General features: G+C 47.0%; 1 pseudogene; it reads left to right on the top strand.

Annotated features, from left to right (window-relative positions):
- The first annotated feature begins 3,489 nt into the window (after positions 1-3,489).
- LOC101940814 (interferon-inducible GTPase 5-like) lies at positions 3,490-5,137 on the top strand (annotated as a pseudogene).
- Positions 5,138-9,635: the final 4,498 nt, after the last annotated feature.

Below are 9,635 nucleotides of genomic sequence, written 5' to 3'. Positions count from 1 at the left end.
TGGTGTTAACTGATAGGGATGTAATGAGGTTTATTGTAGGTGATGGTGACAAACTTGTTGTTCCTTCCTCGGACGGGGACACAGCGTAACAGGAGAACAGAAAAATCCCCCACAAACTAGTGTTCTACAATATCCATGTACAGATACAAGGAGTTGAAGCCCCCTGTAATGTCTGCCGAGAAGGGGAATTTTTGGACGCTGCACTTGGGGGCCAAACCCAGAATATTAGCTAGCTCCCCGCTGGTAGAAAACATATAAGTAAAATTGGTGGATTTAAGTCTAACTTTTCTACCCACAGGGTCGTAGTTCATGACTATCTCAGGCGGTGTGGGATGACGAGCCACGGTGCTGTTCATATGATCCAGTAATTCAGGTATGGTCGAGTAAGAACCTCGTCGTAGGATGAAACTCCACGTCTTATCTCCAAAGGTGATTTTGAAAGGGGTGTCTTTGTTGATAGTGTTCCAGCTGTGCGGGTACTGTATTTCCACTAATCCCATCTCCCAGGCACCCTGGAGATCCAAGACCTTAATTAGCCGTATTGTAAAGTTCAAGCTGGTGTTTTGGGGGAAAACTGCAGAGCTGGCATTGCTGGGCAAAGTAATGTAAAACCTGCCGTCGCTCATTTCTCTCTCTCTCTCTCTCTCTCTCTCTCTCTGTCTTTGCAGGAGGAATCTTTTTTTTTCGTGTCTAAATGTCACAGAGTTGAGAAGCTTCTACCCAGCTGTTAAACTTATTGGGCCACCCCAACCATTTCACCAGTAGATGCTTTTTTCTCCCTTTTCCTTTCTCCGCTAGAACTTTTTCAATCCTGTAAATCCTGTCTCGTTTGGGGTTTACTTTTTGTAATTCTTCAGGGTAAAAAGATCCAGTAACTGTCTCACCCTCATAATCTTTTAATCGGTATACAGGTCTCTGGCCCCGGCTTAAGCTTCATACATTATGAATATCTCATCGGTAAGTGTTTGTTCATAACCTTTTTCAAAAGCACCATTGGTTTTAGATAGTCTCACGTGGTCACCTTTTCTAAAAGGGGCAACAACCAGTTTTATTTTAAAACCAGCTCTGTAAACCATTTCCCATACCTTCAGAGAATTTGAGGGATTAACATCAGTGGGTCTGGTATGTATAGTTCTGTGAAATCTCTGGTTGTAACTCTTTATAAAGTCCGGTAACATATCGATGTAACGAAAGGTGTTATGGGCTGTAAAATATCTCCACATCCTAGATTTTAAAGTTCTGTTAAATTGCTCCACAACCTCTGCTTTGACTTCATTATTAGTAACAAAATGGTGAACGCCATGCCACTTTAACAATCTGCCTAAAGGTTTCTTTGAAAATTCTTTTCCCCAATTGGTTTGTAATTTTTGAGGCATGCGACCTTCACTGAAAATAGCTTTAAAGGCGTTGGATACCTCACCATCCATCTTGTCTTTTAGGTCTAAGGCCAGCCATATTTAGATAGAATGCCTATCGCTGTTAAGATGTACTTAAACCGCTGTCGGCTGTGATTGGAGAACCGGTGCATATCCACCAAATCTGCCTCCCATTGCGGATCCACATCTGAAACAATGGTCTTGTTTCTTTTAAAATGTATTCGAGCCAGTTTGTGTAAGCATAAGTGTCCTGGTCTGAAAGCCAAGCTCTTACCTGTCGTCTATTCAAAGTTTTGTTATGCTTTTTGGCTGCTTGAAACAGAGGGTTCACCCCACTGAAGCTCCCATCTTCTTCAGGGGTGTAATATATTTTCTTTAACAGAGCCGTCCGCGTAGACATGTCTGTTACTTGTATTAGTAAAAGACATTACAAGTATGGAGGGGACACATTCACACTGACAAATTTAAACAACTTTTATTAATCGCCTGGTTTAACGCACCCTTTTACAGCTGCCTGCGAAAATGGACACTATGACCCCTACCATTAGGGAATCCGAGCTGAGTCATTCTTCCATTTTGTCCTTTCCAGATTTTCCTCTCGAAATCTGTGTCTCAGACACGAGCAAAAACAACTGATGCATGATAGATTTATTCCCACTGAACTATCAATGTGTAGGTTTTCAAAGGCCTTTAGAAAGACATCATCTAGCAGTCAAGAGATTTTCAGAAAAGAAACAGTGTAAGCCCCCACTACTTCTTTGTATGCAGCCCAGGGTTGGTTCCTACCCGATTACACCTCATCCTCGACTGTCACTGCTTAATCTTTCATTTACCTGTGTGACATCTTTTCCGTTCACCTTGTCCGCTAGTGACTCCAATGAGCCTCGGTTGCCTTCCTCAACAGGGGTGGACAACGGGAGGCCGTCTCGCTCATGCTTCACAAGCCCTTGGAGTTTGGGGTCGGGTTCCGGTGTATCCATAAACAGCTGGGCCAAAGGGCTCCCCTTGACCACTCCCTCCTCCTCGGAACTGTCACTGATGTAGCACTTTCCCACTGGAGGTCGAAGGCCTTTGGGGCTAAAACAAAGTCTGAAGTTCTCACGGGGGTGGTGAAGGAGTCCGTGTTTCCTCTAAGCATTTCCATGATTTCTACAACACTCATTCTTGGAATGAGATGGCCTCTTCCATGCACCAGGGGCAGTGCTGCACTCTTATTGATAAAGAGTAGTGGGAGGAGCTCTTAGAGGCGTCACACAACCCACTTCCAGACAGATCACCCCACCCAGGAAACCCCCCCGATTGGTCAAATCTGCTCTCAGGGTGGTCCTACGAGTGATGAAACCCATCTCAATTGGTAGAAGGAAGTGGGAGGAGTTCTTAGAGGGGTCACATGACACCCTTTGCTTCCTGTCATGTGTCCATTTTGACCCTGGAAATAATACCCCCAGGGGGCGGGTCTTAGGGTGACAGGTGGGCGGGTCCTTAGAGGTCAAGAGGCGGGGCCAACGTTAGTTTGATGGTAGGGCCCTTATACTACTTGTGGGGGGTGAGCCTGTGTGAGGAGGCAGGAGCCACAGCCCCGAAGTGCTCATTCTGTGACACTCCCACCATGTGGGGTTTTTTTTTAACTAATAAAAGAACAGGGACAGGAGTGCGGTCAAAGGGTCAAACAAAGTGAACCAGAGGGGGACACGGAGCAGAGAACCCCGGACAGCACCCAGTGCTCCGGATACATGAATGGACGGAGGACCGGAAATAGGCCCCACAGTCACAGGATACTCCATCGGCCAACCTCCTCTCCCTGGTTTTATAGATGGCCAGTTTTGAAAATATAGTGTACTGAGCAGGTGGGTTTGAACTGAACTTTAGCTGTTTATTTCCCCTCTTTAATTGAATCAAATGTCCCAGAGCATCTGCTATTGCTAAAGGTTGGGTGTTTGCTTCTAGGAAAATCAGCCTGTGTTAAACTTTATTACAACCTCATACGGTTAAAATTGATGTCAAAATGAACCTTTCCCCCAGCCAGTCGCAGGTTCTGAAGGAAAGGGGTTGATCTGATTTATCCTAATAAAAATAAATCACTGGAATTTTTCTTTTCCTTTTTCTAAGATCAGTGGTAAGAACAACTGAGCCACCACCAAAGGCTGCCATGGCTGGTAGACTCTCCACAAGGGAAATTGAAGAACTGAAAGCCGTTGTTGGGAGAGGAAACCTCACGGCAGCAGCTGCTGAACTTCAGAAGAAGCTGGAGTCATTAGAAAACACCCCACTGGACATCGCCATCACGGGAGAGTCAGGTGCAGGGAAATCATCCTTCATCAACGCCATCCTGGGCCTGCATGATGACGATGAAGGAGCTGCTAAGACTGGGGTGACCCAAACAACGATGGAGCCAAAGGCTTATCCACACCCCAGACTCCCAAATGTAAAACTATGGGACCTGCCAGGAATTGGGACACCAAGATTTCAGGCAGACAAATACCTTAATCAGGTAAAATTCAACAACTACAACTTCTTCATCATCGTCAGTGCTACGCGCTTCACTTCCCACCACATCACCCTGGCCCGTGAGATTCACAAGATGGGAAAGAGGTTTTACTACGTGCGCTCCAAAGTGGATATTGACTTGAATGCTGAAAAAAGGAAAAAGAATTTCAATGAGGCGAGAACCCTGCAGGAGATCAGGGAGGAGTGCATAAAGAACCTGAGAGAAGCAGGTGAGGCCTCCCCGCGGGTTTCCTGCTCTGCAACTTGGAATTGGCCAACTATGATTTCCAGCTCCTGCAGGAGACCCTGGAGAATGAGCTGGATGATCAGAAGAGACACGTTTTCATCCTGGCCATGCCCAACATCTCAGCAAAGATCCTGGAGAAGAAAAAGGCTGAACTGCAGGAGCATATTTGGGCAGTGGCCCTATTGTCATGTGGTATTGGTGCTGTTCCTGTTCCAGGCCTCTCTCTCGTCTGTGATGTAGCCATCTTGGTGGGTCACATGAAGCGTTACTGTGAGGCCTTTGGCTTGGATGATGAGTCTCTCACTAGACTGGCTGAGCAGGTTGACAAGCCTGTTGCAGAGCTGAAATCTGTTATCAAAAAGTCTCCACTGGCCTCAGAAGTAACAAAAGAGTTTGTACTGACTGTACTTTCCAGATCTCTATGTGGAGCACTGATGGTGCTGGAATTAATTCTTAATTTTCTACCAGTCCTTGGCTCCCTAGCCGGGGGAGGAATTTCTTTTGTGACCATGTACTACATGCTGAAGAGCTTTCTGGATGAGGCTGCAGAAGATGCTCAGAAAGTTCTGACCAAGGCTCTTGAACCCAAAGCTGAAGAGTCCATATAACAGCACCAAGACCGGCTATGCATGCCCACAGAAAACCAGACACACCTGGCCCAGCCCTGTCAGAATCTCTAGAGGTGGGTGAGCCCAGCAACAACAAAATGACACCCTAAACTGACAAACAGCAGAGAGACCAACCAGATCAGATCAGACAGGATTCTGGTGAATCAAAAGCTTGTCCCTTCCACCAACACTATGTCAGGTTAGATAGTTTCTTTTCAGGCAAAACTAACTGGAATGGAGCTGGTCTCTAAACCATTCTATGAATCCAGGAGAAATGTTCTGAGAAGAAGACGATGCTCCAGTATCTCTGCTTGGCTCACTCACCCTGGCCTCATGTGAAACAGAATCTGTAAACCGAACAGTTTCTACGCAAAAGAATAAATGGACACAAATCGGACATCAGGAATCACAACATTCAAAAACCAGTCGGAGAACACTTCAATCTCCCTGGTCACTCAATAACAGACTTAAAAGTGGCGATTGTTCAACAAAAAACCTTCAAAAACAGACTCCAACGTGAAACTGCAGAACTGGAATTATTTGCAAACTGGACACCATCAAATTAGGCCTGAATAAAGACTGGGAGTGGATGGGTCATTACAAAACCTAAAACTAATTTCCCCCTACTGTTACTCACACCTTCTTGTCAACTATTTGAAGTGGGCCACTCTCATTACCACTACAAAAGTGATTTTTCCTCCCTTGGTATCCTGCTGTTAATTGAATTGTCTTGTTAGACTGACCTCACACTTGGTACGGCAACTCCCATCTTTTCATGTATTAATACCTGCTCCTGTATTTTTCACTCCATACATCTGATGAAGTGGGTTCTAGCCCACGAAACCTTATGCCCAAATAAATGTGTTAGTCACTAAGATGCCACAAGGACTCCTCGTTGTTTTTCCTGTGAAGTCTGGTACAACTGCGTCTTCAGGGCTAGATCCATGAAAAGGAGTTTGGTGCCTAACTGTCGTTTTAATCCCCCAAGTCCAACATGGGGCACCCTGGGCATTCAGAAAACCACCGCTCAGCTGCCACCTGACCTGCCAGCTTCTCCAAGCAGAGGAACCAAGTTGAACTCACAGCAGAAAGGGAATAAAATGGCTTGTCTCCTTCAGCACATCACTTCCTGAAAGCTGAGAAGCCTCAAATTCTGAGCCGGCCACCTGGGAATCCTCACTCCTGGAGACATTAAATACCTCTCAGTTAGGCACCTTTAACTCTCTCTCTCTCTTTTCCAGCAGCTTGGGTTGCCTGTTAGCACATGAGGAAGACACAATCTCCGTCCTTCACTCCACCTGTGTTTGCAGTGTCAGCCCTGCCGTGATCAGTAATGGAGCTGATGAAAGCTGACAGCTGAGCAAAGATTTGGTGATAAGTAACATACAGCCTTTCTCTTTGGCAAGGACCCAAATCAGTCACTTGACTCCTTCCTCAGCTGGATACCTAATTACTGAGGACATGTACATGCTTGTGTACGTGGTGTATAGATTGTAACAGTTATAGTTTGTGCCCTTGTTTTGATAAAGTTTGTTGTAGCTTTTAAATAGAACTAGTTACAATTCCTAAACAGTGTACATCCCATGTAGTTAATAGCTGCGCGCTGCCTGTCGAGTTCTAGGTGTAAACAGACATCAAATAAGACTGTGCTTGAAAGCCTTTTGAACCGCGAGCAGCCTGTCATAAAACTATAGGTGCTCTTGTTAGGTGGTTAGGGGTGTTTATCAGATCCTGAGCTAATATAACTGGTGTGAATATTGGTGAAAAGGGGTAACCACAACAGATCCATTGGGAAAGAGACTATGGTGGGTTGGCATGTGAGGAATTGCTCAAGTTGTCTTATGCATTAGCCTAGAATTGTTCTCCACTGTTGAGTCAAGTAACAGTGGAGAGTTTAACTAATGGGCTTGAATGTGTTCCTTCTGCTTTAAGGGACTCAGTCAAAATTCCAAACAGTCACCTTCGCAGGATAATTGTTGAGTAGGGGTTTTCCTGTTTTCTGTTATGGATGTATTATGTGATTCTTAAAACCGGGATGATTATTGTATCGACCAGCTTATCTCAGTCCAATCATGAACCAGTGCTATTTGCATTCTTGAATCCTATTCTATTGGTTGTTTTTAAGTGTAGCCAATAAAACTAAAATCATGTCTAATTCTTGAGTCCTTTTCTTTTGTTAAGCAGTCGATATCAAGAGACCCATAAAACAGATGATTTGAGTAATCAGCTGAGCGGTAAACTTAACCAATGTTTTGTTTTATACCTTCTTACGTGTACCGGGAGGGAAACACCCTCTGTGAAATACCCTGACTGACCACCAGGTGCCAGCACAATAGGGTGCTGATCCCAGCCCGGGGCCAGGGAATGTTACCTCACTAGTGATAAAGGGGCAGGGGGTGTATCCCACACCCTGAGGCTGAGAGGAGCAGAGTTTGATTCAAATCCCTGCACGGGCTCCCCACTTACAGACCGGGCCTGGGGGCATTGTGCGTGGCTTTGCTGCCCTGTCTCCCTACACAGACTCCCTCCTTCAGACAGCCCATGGGGCCAGCCGCCAGCCTGGGCTGAGCTGGGGTTTGTGCAAAGCCACCCTGTGCTGACTGACCCCTGGGCTGAGAAGACGTGGCGACTGGGCTGCGGAGACCCTGATGGGCTACAGGGGCAGCCGAAAACAGAGCCCGCCCCCCTCCTTTCCTGGCCAGAGCCCACTGCGGTGACACATCAGGGGTTCCCAGACACCAGCCAGGCCAACCACGTCCACCCCTGGAACAACCCAGACACCCCCCAGCCCCTGGCAAACAGCCAAGCTGTCCCTCCTCCCTCCAGCAGGTGAAATCTCCTGCCCCATTCCTCCCCCCCCCTCCCTGCCTTATCCAGACACGCGCTAACTCAGCGCCATGCCAAGCATCTTTGTACCCTGCCCCCGCTGCTGAGCCAGGCGTATTGGTGCTGGTTCTTCTGCCCACTCTGAGGTTCCCAGAGCACCAGGCCCAACCAGCTCCTGTGTGTTAGGGGGAGGGGAACGTTCCTAGGGGCGTGAATTGTGGGGCCGTTGGGCTTTTTCAGCTCTATTCTGCACTCTGCTGAGAGCGTCCCAGCCCTGAGAGACGGCCTCAGATTCCTCCTCAATTGTCGTAGCCCCTCCCCTTCCAGTGAGCGCACCCTCTTGTGGAGACCAAGGGTTTTGTCCTACACATTCCTGTGCTCCTTTCCCAGGGTGATCGGAGGCATCTGTAAGGGCAAAGTGCTAGTCTCTGTGACATTGGCGAGCTGGGGCAGCGTTCAAATAGGGCAGAGTAAAGGTTGTGTTGCATGGGTGGTATGGCTCTTAGCTCTTTACTTCCTGGATTTCAGAGGTCAACATTTAGCCGCTCTCCGCATTCTAGAAGGTCAGAAGGTAGCTCTGGGGAACTTTAACTTGGTGCTAACAAAGATTTGGGGCCTTGTTGTTGTTTTTAGTAATTTTTTATGCATCCTCATGTTTTGCTCTTCTGAAAAATGCTCTTCTCCCTTCCCTGGTGAGAGGAAGTCCTGTTTGGTGTGTGGGCTACACTTTAAAATGATTCCAGTATGAGAGGAATCTTTTCTCCAAGGAAAAATTCTCTCAGCAGGACCTAAAATTGGTCAGATTCTGAACTAATCTAATCTCATCCCACAGCCGTCTCCCCCTTGGCCATCTCTCAAGTACTTCTGCCCCTTGTCAGCTATGTTTTCTCACCACACCATAGCTTATTTGGCTTGTGGATGGAGCTGAGGCAGAACAGAATCAAGGGACTAACTCAAAGCCTTGCTAGAAACCTGCCCTGCTTCCTTCCACCCACTGCTGGCCTTCATCTCCACGTAGGAGAAACCCAGCAATGGGCAGCGATCTGAGCTTCTGCCATGATGATCTTCCTGATCCCTGGTCCCAGTGCATTTGAGACATAACCGGAGTCTGGATGCGGATTGAATTTCTAATCACCATAGGACGATATTTGTAACTGGGCTGAGGGTCAGCTCAAAGGCCGATGCTCCAGCTAAGTTGCACTTAAAGCCTACTTTGAAGGCTTAAATTATGCACAGACCTTGCAATGTCCACTCTCTCCAGGGGTGAATTTGAAGCCGTAGGACCTGATAGGAAGCCCAGCCAATTCATTGGGATGACTCCCTTTGATTTCAATGGGGTTGGCTCAGGCCCATTGGGGTGGAGGTGCTGAGCTCAGAGAATCAAGGCTGTCTCCTTCCTGGGAGTCACAAGGGAGAATTCCACCATTACAGCGCACTGAGGATGTTGCAGCAGCAGTTGGTTTTTTGATGAAAAATAATAATTCATCAAAACCAAAACTTTTTAGGGAACTGGCGCGGTTTAAACATGGTCAGCCAGGGGTCTCAGCTCCACAATGGGGTTTCTGGTCACAGGGAAAGAGAAGGACAGAGAGAGACACCCTCTCCCCCCACAGTAGCCCTGTGCTTAGGGAACCCACCTGACATGTGGGAGTCACAGGTCCAAGATTCTGTTCTGCCTGACTCACGGCAGGGTATTGAACCTGGACCTCCAAGATCCCAGAGGAGCGGTGTCGTGATCCGGCTGTTGGCTGCTACGGGGACTCTGTGTTGCTCTCTGGGTTTTTTGGGTTTTTTTTGTGTCTGAAAAAGATGAAGTCTCAGTTTTGTCCTGATAAGAAATGAAACAAAATGCTGAACTCCTGAATTTTTTTGGAAAATGAATTCTTGCATTCCGGCCAGCCCCACTCATCTCCACTGAGGTCTGTGGAATGACACCAGGCCTGAATTTGGCCCATAATGTTTTTAAATGAAAGGACCCTGCAGGGTGTAACTTGCCTGTCATGTTAGGAGAGGCTGAGAAAAGACCCATATAAACAATGAGTAAAACAAGGACATCAGCTGGAGGAGTTACCTGTTAATGAATTGTTTTTG

Source organism: Chrysemys picta, chromosome 20, assembly GCF_011386835.1.
Source record: "Chrysemys picta bellii isolate R12L10 chromosome 20, ASM1138683v2, whole genome shotgun sequence".
In the NCBI taxonomy this organism is placed as follows: Eukaryota; Metazoa; Chordata; order Testudines; family Emydidae; genus Chrysemys; species Chrysemys picta.
Note: the sequence above shows the minus strand (reverse complement) of the source record. Positions and strands in the feature narration are given on the sequence as shown.